Source organism: Balaenoptera musculus, chromosome 1 (assembly GCF_009873245.2).
Source record: "Balaenoptera musculus isolate JJ_BM4_2016_0621 chromosome 1, mBalMus1.pri.v3, whole genome shotgun sequence".
NCBI lineage: Eukaryota > Metazoa > Chordata > Mammalia > Artiodactyla > Balaenopteridae > Balaenoptera > Balaenoptera musculus.
The window spans coordinates 7,391,935-7,417,860 of record NC_045785.1 but is presented as its reverse complement, the minus strand read 5'-3'; the positions used below and the strand labels follow the sequence as shown (position 1 = coordinate 7,417,860).

General features: G+C 48.0%; 1 protein-coding gene across 2 annotated transcripts in view; it reads left to right on the top strand.

Moving 5' to 3' along the window:
* The window catches only part of CTNNBIP1 (catenin beta interacting protein 1), a 49,751-nt gene that overhangs the window by 5,297 nt on the left and 18,528 nt on the right, over positions 1 to 25,926 (top strand). The window contains exons 2-3 of one of the 2 annotated variants that reach the window (XM_036827168.1): positions 17,170 to 17,400; positions 17,971 to 18,055. The gene's annotated coding sequence lies outside the window, so the exon portion shown is untranslated. The remainder of the gene's footprint in view (positions 1 to 17,169; positions 17,401 to 17,970; positions 18,056 to 25,926) is intronic. The other variant, XM_036827161.1, reaches the window with a different exon arrangement.

Genomic DNA, 25,926 nt, shown 5'->3' with positions numbered 1-25,926 from the left:
TGCTAACCTTGAGAGGCCAGTGAGAGTTGGTAGGAATCAAATAGGACTTTTGTGCTGTAAGTCACTCTCAGGGTTCTGGCGCATTTCGGTGGCCGAATCGGAAATGCTTGTTAGTCACGTGTCGCCTGTCTCCTTGTAAAAACTAAACGCGAAGTGGGTGCAACCTTTTTCTCTTGTTACTGTTTTTTTTTTTTTTTTTAATTAAGAGAGTGGTATGTACTCATTTAGAAAATGAGAAAATGAATGATGACATTTTCTATACTTTTTCTCATTTAGTCTTCACTGTAGTTTCTGAGATAAGTAGCATTATTACCATTTTGCATATTCAGAAGCTGAGGCCTGGAAAGGTTAAGTACAATAAGCTGTTTGAAGTGAAGATAGTTGGGAACAAAGTCAAGATTCAGACCCAGTCGGTGGGACTCCTGTGTGTGAGTTCTGGGCACCATATTAGATGCTGCCTTTCAGCAGAAACAACAGAGAAGAAAAGACATCTCCCCTAAGCCCAGCGTGGGTGACATTGTGAGGGTGGCCAGAGTTAGCGCACAGGCTGCTGCAAAGGTTTGAATCCTATGCCTTTTCCCTGTCTCATCTGACCTTGGGCAAACTAAGTAACCTCCCTTTGCCTTACTTTCCTCAATTGTAAATGGGGATAATGATCCTTGTGCCTTAATAGCTCCCAGGGGCATTATGATGTTTGGGCCAAAGTGCTTTTGAACTTCTGATATGAAAGGGCACTGAGCCCCAACTGCTGTTATAGTTTGTTATTAAAGACCTATTATGTTCCTGATCCTCCACAGAGCCTTGTTACAGGGGGAAGACAACAGTCCCCAGAGGGAAGGGTGTCCTTCTGTGGTGGGCATAGCTGGAACAAACATCGTTTTCCTCCTTCCAAAGTTTCTTAAGGATTGAAGGTCATGAAAGTTTCTCCATTTTTCATGTTCGTGTTGTTCTGTAGAAGCTTCTGGAAGCAGGCGTGTAAACTGCATCGTAACAGGTTCGAGGACCATTGATGGCAGGGCAGAGAGGGGGGTTATAGGGGTTGGTTTTAATCCCAGCTGTGATGTCTTTGTAATGTAAACCAAGAACACAGAAATAACAAGAAGTGATGATTATCTTCCATTCATCCTTCCTTTCCTCCTTCCTTCTGATGACTCACTGATTCAAGTAATAAATATTTACTGAACTTTTATTAGGATCTGGGCCCCTGGTAGGCCCTGGGAATACTGTGGTGAGCAGGGTAGAATTAGCTCTTATCATACAAAACTTATAGTCTAGGGCCAAGAGGCTTATTATCTAGTTGGAGTCATGTGAATAAAGCAAGAACATGTTGGTGAGTGTTCTGAACTCTCAGGAGGAGAGTCAGGATATAATTTCCAGATGTCCACATCAGCCGCATGGATACCTGCCCTGGACGGACATTACCGTGGAGGGTTGTGTGTGGCTTCCCAGAAGAGCAGGGGAAGAGTTAGTAGATTAGAGCCCTTGTGTGTCACACTTAACAAAAGCTGTGCTAGTGTGGGCATCTGTAGAAACAATTAGCACCTTGGCAGTCCCAGTTAGTAAGAACTACATTTCCACTTAAAGGCTTATTAACCCTTTGTTACCCGAGTTCAAGTCAGGGAAGAATGATCATGGCATTGAGCTCTTTCCACAGTTTTTAAAAAAATAAATTTTATTTATTTATTTATTTATTTATTTTTGGCTGCGTTGGGTCTTTGTTGCTGCGCGCGGGCTTTCTCTAGTTGCGGCGAGCGGGGGCTACTCTTCGTTGCGGTGCGTGGGCTTCTTGTTGCAGTGGCTTCTCTTGTTGCGGAGCATGGGCTCTAGGCGTGCGGGTTTCAGTAGTTGTGGCACGTGGGCTCCGTAGTTGTGGCGCACGGGCTTAGTTGCTCTGCGGCATGTGGGATCTTCCCGGAGCAGGGCTCGAACCCGTGTCCCCTGCATTGGCAGGTGGATTCTTAACCACTGTGCCACCAGGGAAGTCCGCACAGCTTTCTGAAGTTATGCCATCAATCCAGTGCCTTTCTTATGAGAAGACCATCAGCGCTTGTCTCTCCGGAGTTCCCTCTCTGCCTGACAGGTCTCCCTTGGCCAACTTTGGAAAGCAGGCATACGGCGGCAGGCAGGCTGTGGGGCTGGCTGCATCGGTGCTCTCGGCATGATGCCAGGGACACCTGTGTCTGTGAGCCCCCGTTGGGGTCAGTTTATGCAGAGTGTGGTGGGGGAGGGTTCTTTCTTCCCCAGGTTTGCCCAGCCACAGGCCTCGGGATCCCTCCAAAGAGCGCGGTCAGGGAGGCCCAGCAGTTTCTGCAAAAGCACCCAGTGTTCTTCCACTCGCCCTCAGGCCAGGGCTGGGGTGGAGAGGGCACAGGGCTGGCAGAGGTGCCTGCCCACATCCAGAGTGAGAGGAAGGTGCCAGGACAGGGCTCCGCTCCCGGGCAATGTTACTTTCACCAGCCCCTGCAGTGTCACTGCCTTCCTGGTGCTGACCAGCTGCCTCTTCAGTCTGGAGGGCCTCAGAACCATCCAGCATCCGATCAGGAGGAAAAGGCCGGCCTGGCGAGGAGACCAGGTCACTCAGTGCCCCTGGACTTGTTCATGTGTGGTCGGAGCCCACGGTGATGCTGGTTCAGCTGGGAGAATGTGACCCACTTCCATATCCTCTCCCACGTGGAGAGCTGGGTGGGAGGCTTTTGCAGACCAGCTCCAATTAAGGCTTTTTCAGCCTGAGTATCTCCTGAGTATCCAACCCACATGTTTCCTGCTGCTGGAATCCTGTGGTCCGTGTCCCTGAACTGAATAACAACTCCAAAACAGATGAAATTACCGCCTTGTTGTTCTGCAGTTCTGGCTTCCGCAAGCGGGGCTTCCTTCGGGGGTCAGGGTCCCTTTTGGATTCAGACACCTTTCACAGTGTGGGCCTTGTTCTTGTTCACAGTGTGCCACCCTTGTTCTTCCGGCTAAATCACCTGGCAAACCAGGGGCCCAGTTTCCAAAGAGATGGGTTAGCCTTGACCACCCTGCCCAGACCAAGGCCTCCCCACCCCCTGCCCCAGGCAGCCCTGGCTTCCGACCGATCCATCCTGACCCTTGTCCTCACAGTATGTCCTTCTGCTGCAGGAATATGAACTAAAATGTGTTTCGGACCCTCTAGGTTTCTTCCATTCTCTCCAGGTAGAGGACATTTGAATGATTTTCCATTTATAATTTTATGTTTCTCATGCGGCGGGGCTGGGGGGAGCGGGGGGTGGAGGAAGACAGTTTAAACACACGAGGCTGTGGGTGCTGCCAAGATAATCTGGAGATTTTTTTTTTTTTTTAAATTTTTATTTATTTATTTTTGGCTGTGTTGGGTCTTCGTTTCTGTGCGAGGGCTTTCTCTAGTGACGGCGAGCGGGGGCCACTCTTCATCGCGGTGCGCGGGCCTCTCACTGTCGCGGCCTCTCTTGTTGCGGAGCACAGGCTCCAGACGCGCAGGCTCAGCAGTTGTGACTCACGGGCCTAGTTGCTCTGCGGCATGTGGGATCTTCCCAGACCAGGGCTCGAACCCGTGTCCCCTGCATTGGCAGGCAGATTCTCAACCACTGCGCCACCAGGGAAGCCCAATTTTTTTTTTTTTTTTTGGTTGCAGGAGCTCAGTTCCCCGACCAGGGATTGAACCTGGGCCACAGCAGTGAAAGTACCGAATCTTCTTTTTTTTAATTTAATTATTTGGCTGCTCCAGGTCTTAGTTGTGGCACGTGGGATCTTTAGTTGCGGCACGTGGGATCTTTAGTTGCGGCATGCATGCGGGATCTTAGTTCCCTGACCAGGAATCGAACTCAGGCTCCCTGCATTGGGAGCATGGAGTCTTAGCCACTGAACCGCCAGGGAAGTCCCGAAAGTGCCGAATCTTAACCACTAGAGCAACAGGGAACTCCCTCTCTTTCATTGCTATTAAGAAGCAGTATTTTCCTACATGTATCTTTATGCTTTTGTCTGTTTATAGGATAAATCCCTACCGTCTTAGTTGCTACAGCAAAGGGTGCATGTGTTTAAATGTTTAGTATTTTGCCAGGTTGCCCTCCATGGACTTGGTGACCTTTTATGTGCCCACCAAAATTGTGCAAGAACACCTGTTTTCCCCCATACCTTGGCAGAAGTTGATTTGTTGCTAATCTGATAGGTGAGAAGTGGTATATCATAGTTTTAATTTGTATTTCCTGATAAGGAAATAGAGCATCATTTCACATCATTAAGAGCAATCTGTTATGTCATTTGCCCATTTCTTTCTTGGGTTGGCAGTCTTCTTCTTGTTGATCTACAGGCGTTCTTTATATATTAAGGCAGTTTGTCCCATGGCTGTGATATTTGTTGCACGTATTTCCCCAATTTGTCATTGTTCTTTCGATTATATTGTTTTATCCATGTAGAGTTTTGATTTTTATGTAATCAGATTTTAACATCTTTTATTTTGTAACTTACAGATTTCATTTCGTATTATTTCCTTCTCCCACTGTTTTCTTTTAATATACTTACTATTTTGTACTTTTAAAACTTTGCTCCATAACTGAGTGATCCACAAACCCAGCCTCACCAGAAGCAGGGCAGGTTGGCATTGTGTGCCTCCAGTGGGATGTGGACAACGTCAGCTACAATTGTTTCTCACCAAAATGTTTACCCTTACTCCATTTCTAAGGACAACCAGACTAATAGTCAATGGTCCTGGACTCTAAAAAAATGTTAATGTCGTGATAGACAAAGAAAAGCTAGTGAACACTCTAGGCTAAGGGAGAGGAAAGAGCTTGGGAACCTAGTGAAGTTGAGATCTTCAGTTGGATCCTAGATTAAAAACCGGTGCAGGCCAAAGTGAGGGGCGTGGTTGGGAAATTTGGATGTGGGCTGTACATCAGAGAACACTGCTGGGTCACTAGTAAATTCCTTGGGGCTGAAAATAGTATTGGGATAATGTCAGAGCATGGCCTTAGGAGATGCAAAGTATCTGATACCTGCAACTCGCTTTTTTTTTTTTTTTTAATAAGGGCAGCGCTTCAGCTTTCTTTTTTTTTTTTTTAATAAATTTATTTTTGGGGCTTCCCTGGTGGCTCAGTGGTTGAGAATCTGCCTGCCAATGCAGGGGACACGGGTTCGAGCCCTGGTCTGGGAAGATCCCACATGCCGCGGAGCAGCTAGGCCCGTGAGCCACAATTGCTGAGCCTGTGCGTCTGGAGCCTGTGCTCCGCAACAAGAGAGGCCGCGATAGTGAGAGGCCCGCGCACCACGATGAAGAGTGACCCCCACTCGCCGCAACTAGAGAAAGCCCTCGCACAGAAACGAAGACCCAACGCAGCCATAAATAAATAAATAAATAAATAAAATTTTAAAAACAATTTATTTTTGGCTGTATTGGGTCTTCGTTGCTGTGCGCGGGCTTTCTCTAGTTGCGGCGAGCGGGGGCCACTCTTCATTGCGGTGCGCGGGCTTCTCATTGCGGCGGCCTCCTTATTGCGGCGGCCTCTCTTGTTGCGGAGCAGAGGCTCTAGGAGCACGGGCTTCAGTAGTTGTGGCTTGCGGCTCTAGAGCGCAGGCTCAGTAGTTGTGGCGCATGGGCTTAGTTGCTCCGTGGCATGTGGGATCTTCCCAGACCAGGGCTCAAACCCGTGTCCCCTGCATTGGCAGGCGGATTCTTAACCACTGCACCACCAGGGAAGCCCACAACTTGCTTTCAAATCGCTCAGGAAAAGAAGCAGCAGACAAACCTACATCTACCCACAGCGCGGGGAGGCATGAGACAAATGTGACAAAATGTTAACAACTGGTGACTCTAGGGGCAGGGTATTGGGATGTTCCTTGCACTGTTCTTTCAGCTTATGTGTGACTTTGAAAATTTTCGAAATAAGGTGAGGAGAAAAGAGCAACAACAGCTTTGTTCCATCTGCAGTTTGTTTGGGTTGCAGTTCCCTTGGCTTTGCCTGGCTCTCCTGGGTTACTGTCCTGATTCCCGGTTTCTTTCTCCTTCTGTACAGCATGCACAGTTCTCTGTTTCCCTTTCTCGTAGGAACTTCTTCTGTTTTTTGGCTGCATTGGGTCTTCGTTGCTGCGCGCGGGATTTCTATAGTTGTGGCAAGCGGGAGCTACTCTTCGTTTCAGTGCGCAAGCTTCTCATTGCGGTGGCTTCTCTTGCTGCAGAGCACGGGCTCTAGGCGCACAGGCTTCAGTAGTTGTGGCACACGGGCTCAGTAGTTGTGGCTCATGGGCTCTAGAGTGCAGGCTCGGTAGTTGTGGCACACGGGCTTAGTTGCTCCGTGGTATGTGGGATCTTCCGGACTGGATCGAACCCGTGTCCCCTGCATTGGCATGCGGATTCTTAACCACTGTGCCACCAGGGAAGTCCTGGAACTTCTTTTTTGGGTGAGTTATTCTATTTTGGACTTGGAAGTCTTATGACTATCTTTTTGGCAGACTTACATGACTTTTCTAGAAGCAGGTAAGAACCAGTGTGCATTGGTGCCTATATTTTCTGTTTTTGTTTTGTTTTAACATTGTGTCATGTGCTCCAAGTAAATTTGCAAGGAAGTTTAGTTCTCTGAGACTTAAAGTCTTAATCCTCAGGAATACCATCAAACTAATGTGTAGTGTAACTAACCTCTCTCTCCCTAACCTCCATATAAGCTTTTTCCTCTCAGCTGAGAGTTTTTGCAAGAGGTCAGATTTTGCTTGCATTCTGTGGATATGGGCTTGTGATAGGTCCTGGGTTTCATTTTATGAAATTTGACAGTCTGGGGATTTGAATAGCTGGCCTGTAAAACCAGGAGTCTTTTTGCCAGGGGAGCGCTCGCAGGCCAGTTTTGCTGGGAGCTTCTTCTCCCTCTCTGTGACTTGGTGACTAATGGTTTCGTGGCTTTGGGGGTGGAGGATGTCATTACAAATGGATGATGGGGCTTTGGCTTCTGCACTGGATTATCTGGGCGTGCTGAGTGGGTGGGGAGCAGAATATGCCACCCCAAAATATACCACTTTGGCATATTGATTATTTTGAATTATAGTTTCTTGAGAAACAACCAGTGCAAGAAGGGCGCTCTGACCCTCCTTTATCTCCCTGAAAGCAGCAAATAAATCTCCCATGTGAAAGGTACCTTCCCTGTACCAGGGGGTAGAAGGCATCCTTATCACCAGAGACAGGAGATTCAAGGCTGAGAAGGCTGTATAAACAAACCCTGTTACTTCCTCACTAATTTACTACCCCAAGCCCAAACTTCTTTGTCTTGTCAATTCTTCACAAATTTATCATTTCTTTGTCTAAAAGATATAAAAGATGCCTGCTCTGGTCACTTCTTCAAGCCACATATCTTTGGGGCTCTCATACGTGCGAAATTAAATTTGTTTTTCTCTTGTTAATGTCTCCTGTCAATTTAATTATTAGACCAACCAAAGACCTTAAAGGGAAGAAGGGAAAAGTTTTCCTCCCCTACACTGGTCTGGGTGTTTGTGTCCAGCCCATTGGGATTGGGGGTAGTTTCTTTCTTAGAGCTTTCACACAGGCCCCTAAGGCCTCCCATCCATTTCTGTCCACTGTCCTGAGCTTTTCCACTGTGGCCCTGGCCCTGCGCAGGTGAGTGTGGGTGGATTCCTGCTGTTTGGGACGCTGTGTTTTCCCATCTCCTCAGAGCCTGTGCATTTTCCCTGATCATCCCTCCCTTCCCCTCCAGCCTCCGGCGTCCTTGTCTCCAGACTGGATGAGTTTTGTGACCCATCAGAAGTTCTCATCTTCATGCTACTTCCCCAGCAAGTTAATGGAATGAACACATGTAGATTCTGAAGTTGCCTCTGTTGAAAATCTGTTTTATTTTGATTATTAGCTTGTTAAACATTTAGGGAGGAAGGAAACTGAGTGTTCAGCAGCCTCTTAGGGGGAGGTTTCCTTCTTCCTTGGATTATTTTTTGTTCTGAGGTGGCTGGAGGGAAAGGAGAGGGAAGGTCACGGCCTGTGTCACGGAGCAGAAGCAGTTATCCAAACAAACAAACGGTGTGGCTTATGTGACATGAGGGTGTAATGAATGCTTGCAGTGTATTACAATAGTATGGATATGTTTTCGAGGTAAACAAACATAGCTTTATTTTTATGCAAATTAGCACATACCTGTATGCTGAAAGCCTATAGGAAAGAGGAGGCAGTAATCCTAAAACTTATGTTCTTAAGAGTTTATAAGAAGTTTCACCCAGGAGGCCAGACCTGGGGCCTCTCAGCTGGGTCCTGAGGACAGCCATCCCCAGAGCTGGGCAGTGAGGAGGGGGCTGGCTTTGGAGGCCACCCCAGGGAGACTGAGCCCTCGCCCTGCAAGCAACCCAATTGGTTTCATGACCTAATTCTCGCAACAGGAAGCTGGAGGTCTTTCTGGCCCCATTCTGAGGGGATGCAGTGAGCCTGGTCCGGGAAACTTTTTTATTTGAACCGATTATAGGAGACTTCAACGGAGGGAAGGGTTGGAGGGAGAGTGGGGGCAAAGGCAGAAGGGCTGGAGAGGGCGGTGGTTCTTGCCAGCCCAGCCTGCTGGCAGGCATCGAAAGACCTGGGCCGCCTTGTCTGGGCCTGCCCCTGAGAACAAGGCTTGTCCCCTTCGGCAGGAGGCTGGTGTGAACGAGCCCATGTGGCTCTGAGTGAAGGGACCTTATGTAGCTCCTGATAAATAAATAGCACTGTGTCAGTTTTTCCCCTTCCTCTTTAAAAATAAAAAACAGCCCCGCCACCAAAAAACAACAACTTTTAAATTTCCCAATTTAATTAACGTTTTAAATGGTGACCCTGCAAGAGTTGGCATAGCTGTGGGCAGTGGGGTTGATGGAGCTTCCGCGGGTTGAAATTTCCATTCTGGCCTCTTTCTCTGGAGGTGACCCAAGGTCTGTGAAACCTGGCCAGGCTCCTTCCCTGGGATTATTAGGCTTGGAACTGGTCCTTCCGGCCCAAATTTGACTTCAGCCCGATCCCTAAGAAGACTGACCAGCAATGCAAATTGAGTTTTCCCTTTGAGGGGGGTGGGGTGGTGGTAGGTTGTCAGCACGCTGGGGGCATCTCAGATGTTGATCTAGGTCACAGGAGAGAAAAAGTGTCCTTCTGCCACCAGCCTGCACAGGTGAGCTGTTGACACTGCCAGGTGCTCAGCCCGCGGTGAAGGTCGTCCAGCTTGAGAGAGCCTGCCCAGGAGTGGGAGGCGGTGCTTGCACCCTCGAGAGCCGAGAGCCGAGAGCGCCTGCCCTTACATCCACTCATAAATAGACAAGGGCTCTGGAGTCTGCATTACCCACCCCCTTGGAACCTGCAAGAGGCCAAAGGTCAGACTGAATCAGAGGAAAATCCGGAGCCGGATTTTGTAGGCGCGCTGGTTCCTGATTTCAGGTCTCAGGCTCCGGCTTGGCCAGGTTCCAGGGCTCCAGCTGTTCTCTGTGAAGGAAAAAAGAATCTCTTTTTAAATTAGGTCAGAAGATGCCTTTCTTTCCTTCTGTCCTTGTCCCCCTACTGTGCAGGAATAAAACCACCACCTGCACGTCCCTTGGTCAGAACTACAGAGCTTTAGGACTTCGCCCGGGATCGGAGTGTCCCAGTGCAGCCGAGGAAACTTCCCCCGGCTCTGCGTTCCCTTCCTGTTTGCCTTGTGCTGGCTGAACCGCAGAGGCTGTCAGAGCAGGCCTGCCAGGTACTCTTGCTTAGCTGTAAAAAGGACTTGAAGAGACAGTGAGATCTGGGTAACCTTTTCTACCAATCAGGCCAAAATCACAGGATAAAATTTTTCTTTAACCAGAAGTTTTTGTATTTATTATTATTATTATTATTGGCTGTGCCACATGCGGGATCTTAGTTCCCTGACCCAGGATCGAACCCGGGCCCCCTGCAGTGGAAGCGCAGAGTCTTAACCACTGGACCACCAGGAAGTCCCCAGAAGTTTTAAACAGACGCCTTTTACCAATCCAGTTACATCAACATTTATAGTCTGTACATGCAGGCTCCTTCAGTTCCTTGATGTCTTAGGTTCTCTGAGGTGAGGACATTCTGAGGCTGGGGGCTTCCTTCGTGGTTCCCAGGTGAATCTGAAATCTGTTCATTCACTTAACTGTGCATGGGACTCCAGATGTGACTGACAGCAGCAGGAACCCACCAGATTCCTCAGCACAGAGCCTACGGTCTTCAAGCTTTTCGAGGGTCCACAAAAATACTGGAGACCTGAAAAGAAAAAGTATCCGCTCCCTCTACTCATAGGAGTTATATGAGAATTCTATTTAATGAGAGATATGGGTCCATTGTATTATTTATTTATTTATTTATTTGGCTGCACCGTGTCTTAGCTGTGACATGCAGGATCTTTAGTTGTGGCATGCAGGATCTAGTTCCCTGACCAGGGACCGCACCTGGGCCCCCTGCATGGGGAGCGCGCGGAGTCTTAACCACTGGACCGCCAGGGAGGTCCCTGGGTCCATTGTAATATGTCTGTGAGAATAAGGCTGCCTGGGCCCACGAAGGACTTAAACCACCCTGTGGCCTGCCCTCAGAGAGCTTCCAGTTTGGAGGTGGAGATAGAGGCACAGACACCCAGGTGCAGTGCTTGGGCAGTGCTTTGAGTAGAGGAAATTTGGGTGAGTGTGCAAACACAGGCTTCAAAAAGGTAACGATCGAACAGTGAACAGTAAATAGGGAGGAACATTCTAGACTGAGGGTACAGCAGATGTGAAGGCCGTAGGTGCTGAAGGAGCCTGGTGCAAGTGGTGATGAAGGTGGCCACCCGGCAGGGCTACCCATCCTCGGCGCTGTGGGCGTGGGGCTGGGGGGACGGGGCGCGTCCCGTGCACTGTAGGTGGTTCTTCCCAGGAGCATCCTCCCAGTTGTGACAAGCGAAAATCCTCCTTTCTCCAGACATTGCCAAATGCCCCCATCTGAGAACCAGCGCCAAGCAGGGACCGTGGTGGATGGCCAGGGGCTGCCTGCGCGCCCCTGCCCGAGGGTGCAGTGGAGGGAGCCCCTTCCTGTCCAGCGTGCAGGTCTGTGCCTGCCCCCGTGTCCTCTGGTTTGTGTGACGCTCCATATGCAAGAGTGGCTGGCAGGCTCTCTCCGAGGGGAGTCAGGCCGCGGAAAGGAGGGTGCACCCCGAAGCCCCCTTCCCAGGCTGACTGTGGTTTTCTGTGCTGACGCCTTTCCCCCTGTTGTCTGGGCAGCCAGGCAGGGTGGCTGCGCTCTGGATGTTGGGCTGTTTTGAATGATGTCACGTGGATTTGATTTTAATGCTTCGAGAAGTTCACCGAAGGGCCTTCATCAGAGCGGCTCACACCTGGAAGAGAAAGTGCCCTGTTGCTGTGAAGGGGCAGGTGGCAGCTCTGAGGTAGGAGGTGTTGGGAAGGTGGGTGTTGAGAGTTCCAGAATCTCCTGTGCAGCAGACCTGTGGCTGGGGAGGAGGGCCTGTTGGTGTCTGGGCTTCCCAGCTCCTCCGCCCCGGATGAGGGCTGCCCTGGGGCCTCCAGAACAACTGCAGCCTCTCCTGCTGCGACCCCACTTCCCAGGGGCTTTTTAACGTTTTCCTGACCTTTAATTTTGATTTCAAATCTACAGAAAACTTGGAATAGTGCAGTGAACACACCTGTGCCCTTTACCTGGATTCACCAGTGTTAACCTTTGCTGTATTTGCTCACGCACTGTCTCTGTTCATAGTCACACTGACACATACTCACACACATTTCCGCATACACACACACACACACAGACACACATACACACACACACACTCTAACACAAACACATGCATATACACATACACGCTCACACACATATACACACGCGCTCACACACATATACACATACACACATACACATATATACACATACACGCACATAAACACACACACTCTAACACAAACACATGCATATACACATACACGCTCACACACATTTACACATACACACATACACATATATACACATACACACACATAAACACACACACTCTAACACAAACACATGCATATACACATACACGCTCACACACATATACACATACACACATAAACACACATATGCATATACACATACTAACACAAACACATACATATACACACTCACACGTACACACACATATACACATACACATATATACACATACACACACATAAACACATACTAACACATACAAATACACACATACACACATACACACATGCATTTACACACATACATAAACACACACACATATACATACACATACACAATAACACAAACACATACATATACACATACACGCTCACACACATATACACATACACACACACATATACACATGCACACTAATACAAACACACACATATATACACATACATATACGCATACAGCACTGACATATACACACACACACATATACATGCTCGCACATATACACATACATATACTCACACACATGCATACATATACACACACACTCATACACACACTTTTTTTCCAGAACCATTTCAGAGTAAGTTGCAAGCATTGAGACATTTCACCCTTAAATACTCAGCCTGTATCTCTCAAGAACCAGGATATTTTCCAACGTAACCACAATATATTCATCACATTCAACACATATAACATTGATACAATACTAATATCTAATAAATACTCCCTATTAAATTTTCTCCAGTTGCCCAATAGCGGCCTATGACTCCCTCACCTCTCCCCTCCCTGGATTCCATCAAGAACCATTCCCTGTATTTAGTTCTTAAACTGCCTTATTTCATTTTCTGATTAGCAGTTATTTTGGGCTCTGGCTTGCCTTTTCCCTGTAAAGTGGAAAGTTTTCATTTCAGTTTCAGTTAAAATGGCTAATGGGACTTCCCCGGCGGTCCAGTGGTTAGGACTCCGTGCTTCCAGTGCAGGGGGCACAGGTTCGATCCCTGGTTGGGGAACTAAGATCCCACATGCCATGGGGCGTGGCCAAAAAAATAAAGTAAAATGGCTAATGTTTCTATCAGCTTCTGAACTGGACGGGGCTGATAGGATGGAGAGAAAACGTGGATTTTCAAATCCAGGCTTGTCACCTGTTAGCTCCGTGGCCTTGAGCAGGTTACTTACCTTCTCTGGGCCTTGGTTGTCTCATCTATAAAATGGGACTAATTCCTGCCTCGCAGGCTTGTCGTGAGGACCCCATGTGCTGAACAGGCCTGACATTGTGCCTGGCCCTTAGGAATGCTCTAGCAACCACAGTAATTATCACTGTTGTTCTGCAACTTCGCCTGGCTTCACAGAGCAAGAAGGAGCTTTGGGGCAGGTTGGAATTTGGGTTGGTGACCTCAGGACAAATTCCTTATCCCAAGCTCATCACCTAAGAATGGTGCTGCGTCCTGCAAACTGCCTGAGCGGCGGCAGAGCCATCATTACACCTGTTTTGCTCCTGCTGGTGGAGTGCGGTTCACTAACGCCGAGCCTGGCTCTGGGTGGAGGAGGCCGAAATGTGGAATTTATTAATTAAGGTGGTTGCTCACGAGGCCCTAGAGTCTGGGAGGTTGCGGTTTAATTACTGGGAGTGGAGCTCGTGGAAGTTCTCTCTGGTGCCCCAGCTTTGGTGTCGCTGGGGGACCTGAGGTGCTGCCCCAAGTGGGACTCGCAGCCCGGGCTGCAGATGAGGCTCAGGGCTGCCTCCCTCTGCTGAGCGCGTTTCTGTCCACTTAACTTGTTTACTGGAGAGCAGTGCAGCATGGGCGGGAGCCTGGACATTCTGGGTTCGAATCCTGCCCCAGAACGGACTAGGACGGACTAGCTGGGTGAGCATAGACTAGCGCCCTCATTTGTAAAACCTTATAGGGATGCTTGTTGCAAAGACTGAATGATTCATGTACGTGGAGGGTTCAGAACAGCGCCCGGCCAACAGCAAGCCAGAATATATGTCAGCTGTTTCTTTAAAGCAGTGTTCTCACCTGGGGGGGATTTTACCCCCCAGGGAGCACATGGCAAAGTCTGGAGACATTCTTGGTTGTCACGACCAAGGGGGAGGTGCTTTTGGCTGGTAGAGCCCAGGGATGCTGCTATATAACCTCCCATGGGTGGCACAGTCACCGCGACAGAGAACGATCCCGCCCAGAACGCCACTAGCGCTGAGGCTGAGAAACCAAGGACTCCGGGCAGCACGTGCAACACGGAAGGAGGTCCTGTTCCTCACCACCCCCACCCTTATCCTTCCTTTGATCCACTCCCCTCCCCCTCCTCCCCTCGCTGGTGTCCCTCCTGCTGCGCCCAGGGCCCCAGGCCGGCTCCCCCAGGCTTCCCCTGGCTCACCCGCTCACCTGACCACTGACACCTCCTTTTCCCCTCACCCAGCTCGGGGTTTTTTATCACAGTACCTATCTCCTTCCTCCTTACTAGGTTGTTTACCCACTGATTACTTCTTGTTTATTTCATTTTGTCTGTTCTCCCTTCTCCCTAGAATGTATGTAGGGACTTTTGCCTGTTTTTGCACTGCTGTATCCCAGTCCCAGTAAGTGCTCAGAACGTCTGTTGATTGAATGAATGAATGCGTTCCCCAAAGCCACACGGCTGGTACGTGACATGCCAGGATGTCAGTTCTTCGCCGTCACCCATGTCGCTCCTTCTTCCCAAAGTGCCCCCCCAGCCCCCCACCCCATCCAGCGCAGCGTCTCCTAGAAGTGCCCCAGATGTTTCCCGGATCTGGTCAGTCACCACGATCTGACTGTCCCCAGAACACTTTGTGGATGTGCACGGTGGTACCGACTTCATCTGAAGGACGAGCCTGCCCTGTTTCCAGCCAGGGGCTTCTCTGTGGCCCTGGGAGCCCAGCCCCAGCTGTTGGCCTGTCCTCAGGGCCGTCACTAGCAGACCGGTAGCTGGCACATCACACCCACACCCCCTCCCGCAGCCGCAGTGGCAGTCCAGGCTCCGACACTGCTCCTGTCCCGCAGTTCCACCTGCCGAAGTGTCCCAAGCCCTCCCATCCTCACCGTCCCTTCTCCGTCACCCCGCAGCCCAAGCCCCGGCCCTCACCTGGCCCAGCAGGGACCTTCCCTCCAGCTCCTCCCCATCTCTCCTCCACGCCACAGCCACAGGGGTCTCAGGCGTTTCCCGACTCTCCCGCTTGAACCTCTCCTCACCCCCCTGAGACCCATGTGGTCCAGCACCTTGAGCCCCCTCACCTGCCTCCCTGGCCTCAGCTACACCTTCTTCCTCCAGTTTTTCCAAAGGCCCAGTCTCTTCCTGTTTGAGGACCTTTACACGTGTGTGTGTGTGTGTGTGTGTGTGTGTCCCAACCCAGCTCCTCCTGACCTGGGTAACAGCTCAGAAGTCACCTCCAAGGGTTCCTGCCCCCAGGGCAAGGTCAGATTCCCAGCTTCGCGTCCTAGGACACCTTGCACTTACCACCCCCGACCCCCATCATTTATCACCATCTGAGGCTCCATTTACCTGGGTGTGACTTGATTCATGCCTGTCTCCCCTGCTCACCGGGAGCCATCATCACAAGCAGACCATCCCATGCTCGCCTGTGTATCCTCAATGCCCAGCACAGGGCCTGGCATATAATAAGCTGGCATATAATAAAAGATGCTCAGTAATTGTTTGTTCAAAGAATGTCTTTTCAAAAAAAAAAAAAAAATGTCTTTTCCCTCTGCCTGCAGTGCCCTTCCCCATCTTCTCTACCAGCAAACTCCTACTCATCCTTCAAGACCCAGTTTCAGGGTCTTCTGCTGGGATCTGGTCCCTCCCCTTCCTCTGTGTTGTCACAGAGCTTTGCACATCCCCTTACGCTGCCACTTACTACACTGCGTTGAGGCCCTGGGTTTTTTCCTCTCACCTCTGAGCTGCACATGGGGAGGTGCTGGGCACGGCACATTACATGCAGTTGGCACTCTTGGAAGTGTTTGTGTTTTTAACCTGACCTATCTTTTTGGTTCATTGTTACGTATAATTTGTGTTGTTTTCCATTTGCCTTGTGCAGTGTGGTTTCCTCAGCCATTCTGGTACCTCCTGGAAGGCAGGCTTAGTGTCACAGCCCCAGCTTTGTATCTCCTGCTCCCTGAGCCTGACACAGGGCTGTGTTCACCTAGAGAGGTTTTATTTTAGTAAATCTTTCTTGAGTCCATGTCATGTCTACTTAAGGTTAAGGGCCCCTTGGCAGTTGAGAGCGCTTGACATCCTTTCCCTCATTCTGGACTGGCTAGATAGTTTGTGGCACCTGATGCAGGACCCCTTGTTAAAAAATTATTCAGAATTGTAAGACGGCGACAGGAGAGCATTCAACTAAGAGTAGGGCCCTTATGAGTGCTCGGACCTGTGCTGGTGCCCAGGCCTCACGCTCATGAAGCCAGCCCTCATCTCCTTGCGTCCTCCGAGGGAGGACACGGTAGAGGTCCTGATTTCCTTTTGACCAGCGGCAAACTGGAGGGCTCAGAGGGCAGTGACTGACCTCAGGTTGCACAGCTGACCATCGACAGAGTAGAACTGGAAACAGAGTCCAGCTCCGGGAGCGTGCTCACTGTCTCCACCGGCTCTGGGGCCCCAGGAGCTTTGGTCCTCGGTTTCCTCCTCTGTAAATTGGGAACATTGACCTGATCATCGGGTGGCAAATGGAACAGCTGGTGCGAGTCCCCAGATGGTCCCATCAGGAACCACCACGTCCCATAGGCGCCCTCTCCGTCAAGTCATGAAGCCGAGGTTCCTCTCTGCTTCTTGGACAGTCTGAGACCTGTAGACAGTAGGAGGCTAATTGGCTGTTGTGATAGTTGGAGAAATTAAACCCCCTCAGAAGTGGGAGAGGGTTGTCTCTTTTCATCTCTTTTTGAAGGAATGTGGGGACTTGGGTAGAAGGTTCCCCAGGGATCCTTGGTATTTCAGTGCTTTGATGTCTGGAGGAATAAAAGAGCAATTAATCGCTATAAATGTCTTTCCCATAGGGTAGGCTGAGGGTGGGGGAGTGGCAGTGGCGGGTGACTGCTCTTCCATCCCAGGGCCATCACTGGTCAACGGGCTCTGCAGACCAGCGACCCGGGGCCAGAGCAGCATCTCCCTGTAGGGGAGGCTTCTAAATCTCACTTCTTCTGGAAAGCACGTTTGCCTCAGCCTCTTGGGTGAGTGAGTAGCAGAGATTGCTGAAGACAGATGGGTTGCACAGCTCCCCTTGGTCCCCTAGAATAGGTTTCTCAATTATCCAAAGACATCTGTCCTCACCGCAGGGCGGAGAGCCAGGAGTCCACCTGTAAACCAAGTGCTCCGAGGCCCACGCTCCGCAGTGGAGGGGTGGCCGGGCTGCCACGGGCAGGCGAGACTCCGACCCCCTCGCGGGCACCTCCACCCGCCATCAGCAGCCTCCGTCCTGCCCGGTCAACCTGCAGGGGACCCGAGCGACGGGGGTGTGTGCGGAAGGCCAAAGAAGAGAAGAGAATGTTCTCTGATTCCTAGGAGAGGTGTGTTTGGGGCAAGCAGACCTGTGGCCAGACTAGTAGGTTGTAAATTATCTGCATCTGTGTTGTGTGTGTGTGTGTGTGTGTGTGTGTGTGTGTGTGTAAACTTATGTTTCCATATACAACTACAGATGTTCCCCAAGCACACAAACACCATGCAAGTCTGAGCACAAAGTGGGCGGAGCGCCGAGGTAGCTGTGCCTGGCTCGTCGTGTTGTTTGGTGGGTGGGACGCCTTCTCGGGCAGGTGCAGGACTTGCCCATCAGCTGCCCGGGAATGATTCACTCTGGTCCTCGACGTCTCCTAGCACGGCTCTCAATCGGCCTTGGTGACTAACCCAAGGGGAGGAGGGTGTGTGGTGACCTGCTTTGGCTGGAAATGATAGTGCATAGCTGCAGTCGGCACCTTATCCCAGGGTGCTGGTGCAAGTTCCTGGGCTGGCCAGACATACAGATACTTCTGGACCGTGCAGGACCCTTGGCCACGAGCTTCCCGCCATCCGCCTGTATCCCACAGCACCAGCCATGGGCTCCTCCTGGCTCCTCCCGTGACCTGGGTTCTGTGTTTCCACAGGGCTGCACCTTCCTCCTTCTCCCCGGCCACAACCTGCCCGTCACAGTTGAGCACGTGTTTTCCTGAAGGTGATTTCCAGAAGCAGGTAAGGACCCCAGGGGAAGGATGTCTGGTAGAGTGGCCATAGAACGGCGTTGAGGAGAGGGCCTTGGGTACCGGCTCTAGGGCTGACCGTGAAGCTAGCACATCTCATATCCTTTCTTCATCGTCCCTGATAATGCTCATTGCTTCAGCTGTGTGGGTTCTTAGAGTGAGCGTTGCGGTTCTGCTGGTGTCTTCTAGGCTGTTAAGATGTGTAAGGTCTGAATTAATATTTTATATAAGCTCTGTGAATCACACAATTATATGACATTGTATTTTCATGCAATGTGAACATTGTACAGATGAAAATGTACATTTTAAAACATGAACATTTAAAATATATCACTTTTTTTTTTTTTAATGGACAAAAGTCAAGTGCTGGGACCCATGGGGGAGAGGTGGCTTGTATACCTATAGGCCCCCCCTGTTGTCTGGCCAAGCCTGAGGTCAGGCAGCATTTACAAGCAGGTGGTAGACCACCCTGGGTATAAATGTATATTCCAATTTACATAAGTGTGGGTGTTAAACAGCATTAGCTTTAAGTTTATAAATAAAAAGGAGTGCAGGTGGCTGTGTTTGTATTTGGGTTCCCCCCACCCCGGCCCCCTGCCTGTCAAAGGGAGGCCAGCTTTCAAAGTCGTTTATCAGAATGGGTCTGACTTCTGCATGTCCTGCTCTCTGGGTCTTTCCTGCACTACCTCCCAGTTCTTCCAAAGTGAGATCAGCTGTTTCCAAGCTGGAGCTCATGTGCATAGAGATTAGGTCCCTCTAATCTCTGGGCAGGAACGTGGTATCTTACCGACGACCTCGATGCCTCCCAGAAAATGCGGTGCGGCCTCCCAGGCCACGAGCCACGTTTGGAACTTGGTATGCGTCCTTCCCAGTGGTTGGGAACCCCTTCCTCACTGTCTTTTACCTACCAACCTTCCTTCAACAGAGATGCAAGCTCAGAACCAACAGAAGTGTGTGGAAGGGGTGTGGGGGGGTGAATGCATCTGTGTGTCTGCAGTGAATGTATGGACCTCAGTTTCTCTGAAGTGCATTTGTCCCAATCAGGTGTAATTTTCTGGAATCACGCCCACTTTCGCGTAAGCCGTGGATATCTGTGGCACAACATCCACTTAGCCACAAGCCTCTCCCCTCGCCTTTCGTTTGCATAGTTGATAGTTAGTTGCCTGTTTCTTTCCATTTTCCGTTTTTTGGCTCATGTATGCCTTTCCCTGTTTAGCTTCCAGAATGTTATATCTTAAGAGAGGGAGCAGGTCTGTCTCTGACTTGGGCAGTTAACACTGAGAGATTTTCTTAGGATTTAGGATGGAAGCTCCACCATCTTAGGCGGTGGTGTGTTTATGGGGTCGCCAGGAGACCATAACCGAGAAGCAGCGTTACCTTACCTTCGGCTCTCACAGCTGAGGACTGAATGAATAATTATTGTGTCCAAATTCTTTGCAGTTTGGACTTAGGTAATTTAAACACATTTTAGTGGAGATCAGTTCTTGATCCCTACAGGGAAGAATAAGAATTCTCAAGTGAAGTTAATCTGATGTGTGTCAAAACTGTGATGAAAAGTTAACCGCATGTTCACTTGGATAGGCACCAAACTCAAACACACTGTAATACACTTGCAGCATACCAGCGACTGAAAGGTCGTTGTTTTTTGGGTTGATTGTGATGTATTCTCTTCAATTATTTCCTTCACATTGGCACTCTTGATGCAGCTTCTGTTTAGGACGGAATTATGTAAACAGGTCCCGATGTTCTTGTCCATCAGGATTGGAGCGTGGAGGGCAGGAACACGTGTTTATGCCGCAGTCGGCCCTGACCCATCCCTGGGTGTTCTTTCTGTCAAGCAGCAGGGTGGAGTCAGCTCAAACTAGAGTTCGAAGAATCCTAGAAGACTAGAATTTTTAGGAACGGCAGGAGTCCTCCCAAGGCAAGGAGAAACAGTTTAAGAACTGGTCTCTGCCAGGGAAGTGTGAACAGGGAGTGACCTGGCCCCCAAGACCCATTCAGGCACCAACGACACCCCAGGCCCATGGCTGGGTGTGTGAGGCCCCCTGGTAATCACAGTGTGAGTGTGGTGTGTCCCTGGGGATAGTGGAGCTGCAGTGGAACAGCACCGGTCTCTACGGGGCACCAAGGGTAGGATTGTTGGGAGGAGCAAAGTTCTGTGAAATAGACCCCGTGCAAAATGATTGACACGGGCACCCACACACAGTCACTCCTGTGGGTTCTGAGCCCTCATACCCCTGTTGGAGGAAGCTTGGCTGGTCAGGAAAGGACAGTGAGGAAGGGGCTCTCAACCTCTGTGAAGCCAGCATCCCGAGGTCCTGGGACGCACAGCAAAACCAGAGACATATCCTTGCCTGGGTAGAGCTGGCCCCTAAATGGGGGGATAGAGCTTGCTCTGGGACCCAGGACTGGGGGTGGTTTGTGACAGTAGGACCACTACGAAGCCTTGAACCAGGAGGGCCTTTGGGGGGCTTGTGTTGGGGGCCGAGGGGGTGGGGGGTGAGGGGGAAGTAGCGGGGAGGGGGTAGGGGAGCGGGTGGGTGTGGCCCTGGAGCTCTGGTTCTTTTGTGTGTGGCGACACCTAGTGGCCAGTCCCTTGTCTTCCACAAGGAGAGGGCCAACTGACCATTAGCCCTTGGACACAGGACGGAATCGGAAGACTTTTACCCCTGGAAGCCCTAATTCCCAGTTTGAAGGCTTCATGGAGCATTTCAGATGACCTTGGAGAACACGACAGCCCAAGGCATACAAAATAGTCAGGAATGAGTCTTTGGAAAAGCTAAATTTGGTTATGGAGACTGGATTAGGGACTTGCATTTGACCATAAGTGATGTGGAGATGGTAGGGGGTGGAAGCCCAGACCCCACAGGCTGTCTGGGTTCTCTCTTCAGCCAACTGGGCCAGGGCTGCGGGTAGACGGGGCAAGAGAAGGAGCCACGGCCCCGGCCCTCCAACAGGTGCAGGAAGACAGTGAGCGAGCACCCCGGCAGGTGCTCTAGGAAGCAGACGAGGGACTTCCCTGGTGGTCCAGTGGTTAAGATTCCATGCTCCCAATGCAGGGGGCACGGTTTCAGTCCCTGGTTGGGGAACTAAGATTTGCATGCCTCATGGTGCGGCCTAAAAATAAAACAAAAGAAAAAGAAACTGGGATGTGACCGGACCACGTGCCCAAGAGGGCCTGGGTGGGGCGCACAACCTGCTTCGGTCATGCAGTCAGGAAAGGCTCCCCAGGAAGGCATCTAAGCGAGCAGAAAAGAAGCCAGTTCCAGGCCTGGGGACCCCAGTGCAAAGGCTGCTGGGGAGGAGCTTCTTGGCAGGTCCTAGAAACAGACCGGGGGCCAGTGAGACAGAGGGGAGGAGTGGGAGCAAGAGGCAAGGCCAGCCGTGTGGGGTCCTGGCAAGGGCGTGAAGCGTATCCTGGGGTAGGTTGGAGTGGGGAGAAATGTCATCCGTTCTGGCTTTTAAAAAGATCATTCCGGTTAGATAGCCTCATCCACCAGAGGGCAGACAGCAGAAGCAAGAAGAACTACAATCCTGCAGCCTGTGGAACAAAAACCACATTCACAGAAAGATAGACAAGATGAAAAGGCAGAGGGCTATGTACCAGATGAAGGAACAAGATAAAACCCCAGAAAAACAACTAAATGAAGTGGTAGGCAACCTTCCAGAAAAAGAATTCAGAATAATGATAGTGAAGATGATCCAGGACCTCGGAAAAAGAACGGAGGCAAAGATCGAGAAGATGCAAGAAATGTTTAACAAAGACCTAGAAGAATTAAAGAACAAACAAACAGAGATGAGCAATACATTAACTGAAATGAAAACTACACTAAAAGGAATCAATAGCAGAATAACTGAGGCAGAAGAACGGATAAGTGACCTGGAAGACAGAATGGTGGAATTCACTGCTGCGGAACAGACTAAAGAAAAAAGAATGAAAAGAAATGAAGACAGCCTAAGAGACCTCTGGGACAACATTAAATGCAACAACATTCGCATTATAGGGGTCCCAGAAGAAGAGAGAGAGAAACGACCAGAGAAAATATTTGAAGAGATTATAGTCAAAAACTTCCCTAACATGGGAAAGGAAATAGCTACCCAAGTCCAGGAAGCACAGCGAGTCCCATACAGGATAAACCCAAGGAGAAACATGCCGAGACACATAGTAATCAAATTGGCAAAAATTAAAGACAGAAAAATTATTGAAAGTAGTAAGGGAAAAATGACAAATAACATACAAGGGAACTCCCATAAGGTTAACAGCTGATTTCTCAGCAGAGACTCTACAGGCCAGAAGGGAGTGGTATGATGTACTTAAAGTGATGAGAGGGAAGAACCTACAACCAAGATTACCCGGCAAGGATCTCATCCAGATTCGATGGAGAAATCAAAAGCTTTACAGACAAGCAAAAGCTAAGAGAATTCAGCACCACCAAACCAGCTCTAAAACAAATGCTGAAGGAACTTCTCTAAGTGGGAAACACAAGAGAAGAAAAGGACCTACAAAAACAAACCCAAAACAATTAAGACAATGGTCATAGGAACATACATACCGATAATTACCTTAAACGTGAATGGATTAAATGCTCCAACCAAAAGACACAGGCTCACTGAATGGATACAAAAACAAGACCCATCTATATGCTGCCTACAAGAGACCCACTTCAGACCTAGGGACACATACAGACTGAAAGTGAGGGGATGGGAAAAGATATTCCATGCAAATGGAAATCAAAAGAAAACTGGAGTAACAATACTCATATCAGATAAAATAGACTTTAAAATAAAGAATGCTACAAGAGACAAGGAAGGACACTACATAATGATCAAGGGATCAATCCAAGAAGAAGATATAACAATTATAAATATATATGCACCCAACATAGGAGCATCTCAATACATAAGGCAACTGCTAACAGCTATAAAAGAGGAAATCGACAGTAACACAATAATAGTGGGGGACTTTAACACCTCACTTACACCAGTGGACAGATCATCCAAAATGAAAATAAATAAGGAAACAGAAGCTTTAAATGACACAATAGACCAGATAGATTTAATTGATATTTATAGGACATTCCATCCAAAAACAGCAGATTACACTTTCTTCTCAAGTGCGCACAGAACATTCTCCAGGATAGATCACATCTTGGGTCACAAATCAAGCCTCAGTAAATTTAAGAAAATTGAAATCATATCAAGCATCTTTTCTGACCACAACGCTATGAGATTAGAAATGAATTACAGAGAAAAAAACGTAAAAAACACAAACACATGGAGGCTAAACACTACGTCACTAAATAACCAAGAGATCACTGAAGAAATCAAAGAGGAAATCAAAAAATACCTAGAGACAAATGACAATGAAAACACGATGATCCAAACAAAACCTATGGGATGCAGCAAAAGCAGTTCTAAGAGGGAAGTTTATAGCTATACAAGCCTACCTCAAGAAACAAGGAAAATCTCAAGTAAACAATCTAACCTTACACCTAAAAGAACTAGAGAAAGAAGAACAAACAAAACCCAAAGTTAGCAGAAGGAAAGAAATCAAAGATCAGAGCAGAAATAAATGAAATAGAAACAAAGAAAACAATAGCAAAGATCAATACAACTAAAAGCTGGTTCTTTGAGAAGATAAACAAAATTGATAAACCATTAGCCAGACTCATCAAGAAAAAGAGGGAGAGGACTCAAATCAATAAAATTAGAAATGAAAAAGGAGAAGTTACAACAGACACTGCAGAAATACAAAGCATCCTAAGAGACTACTACAAGCAACTCTATGACAATAAATTGGACAACCTGGAAGAAATGGACAAATTCTTAGAAAGGTATAACCTTCCAAGACTGAACCAGGAAGAAATAGAAAATATGAACAGACCAATCACAAGTAGTGAAATTGAAACTGTGATTAAAAATCTTCCAACAAACAAAAGTCCAGGACCAGATGGCTTCACAGGTGAATTCTATCAAACATTTAGAGAAGAGCTAACACCCATCCTTCTCAAACTCTTCCAAAAAATTGCAGAGGAAGGAACACTCCCAAACTCATTCTATGAGGCCACCATCACCCTGATACCAAAACCAAAGATACTACAAAAAAAGAGAATTACAGACCAATATCACTGATAAATATAGATGCAAAAATCCTCAACAAAATACTAGCAAACAGAATCCAAAGGATCATACACCATGATCAAGTGGGATTTATCCCAGGGATGCAAGGATTCTTCAATATATGCAAATCAATCAGTGTGATACACCATATTAACAAACTGAAGAATAAAAACCATTTGATCATCTCAATAGATGCAGAAAAAGCTTTTGACAAAATTCAACACCCATTTATGATAAAAACTCTCCAGAAAGTGGGCATAGAGGGAACCTACCGCCACATAATAAAGGTCATATATGACAAACCCACAGCAAACATCATTCTCAATGGTGAAAAACTGAAAGCATTTTCTCTAAGATCAGGAACAAGACAAGGATGTCCACTCTCACCACTATTATTCAACATAGTTTTGGAAGTCCTAACCACTGCAATCAGAGAAGAAAAAGAAATAAAAGGAATACAAATTGGAAAAGAAGAAGTAAAACTGTCACTGTTTGCAGATGACATGATACTATACATAGAGAATCCTAAAAATGCCACCAGAAAACTACTAGAGCTAATCAATGAATTTGGTAAAGTTGCAGGATACAAAATTAATGCACAGAAATCTCTTGCATTCCTATACACTAATGATGAAAAGTCTGAAAGAGAAATTAAGGAAACACTCCCATTTACCATTGCAACAAAAAGAATAAAATACCTAGGAATAAACCTACCTTGGGAGACAAAAGACCTGTATGCAGAAAACTATAAGACACTGATGAAAGAAATTAAAGATGATACCAACAGATGGAGAGAGATACCGTGTTCTTGGAATGGAAGAATCAACATTGTGAAAATGAGTATACTACCCAAAGCAATCTACAGATTCAGTGCAATCCCTATCAAATTACCAATGGCATTTTTTATGGAACTAGAACAAAAAATCTTAAAATTTGTATGGAGACACAAAAGACCCCCGAATAGCCAAAGCGGTCTTGAGGGAAAAAAACGGAGCTGGAGGAATCAGACTCCCTAACTTCAGACTATACTACAAAGCTACAGTAATCAAGACAATATGGTACTGGCACAAAAACAGAAACATCGATCAATGGAACAAGATAGAAAGCCCAGAGGTAAACCCACACACCTATGGTCAACTAATCTATGACAAAGGAGGCAAGGATATGTATACAATGGAGAAAAGACAGTCTCTTCAATAAATGGTGCTGGGAAAACTGTACAGCTACATGTAAAATAATGAAATTAGAACACTCCCTAACACCATACACAAAAATAAACTCAAAATGGATTCGAGACCTAAATGTAAGACCAGACACTATAAAACTCTTAGAGGAAAAGATAAGAAGAACACTCTTTGACATAAATCACAGCAAGATCTTTTTTGATCCACCTCCTAGAGTAATGGAAATAAAAATAAAAATAAACAAATGGGACCTAACGAAACTTAAAAGCTTTTGCATAGCAAAGGAAACCATAAACGAGACGAAAAGACAACCCTCAGAATGGGAGAAAATATTTGCAAACGAATCAACAAAGGATTAATCTTCAAAATATATAAACAGCTCATGCAGCTCAATATTAAAGAAACAACCCAATCCAAAAATGGGCAGAAGACGTAAGTAGACATTTCTCCAAAGAAGACATACAGATGGCCAAGAAGCACATGAAAAGCTGCTCAACATCATAATTATTAGAGAAATGCAAATCAAAACTACAATGAGGTACCTCACACCAGTTAGAAT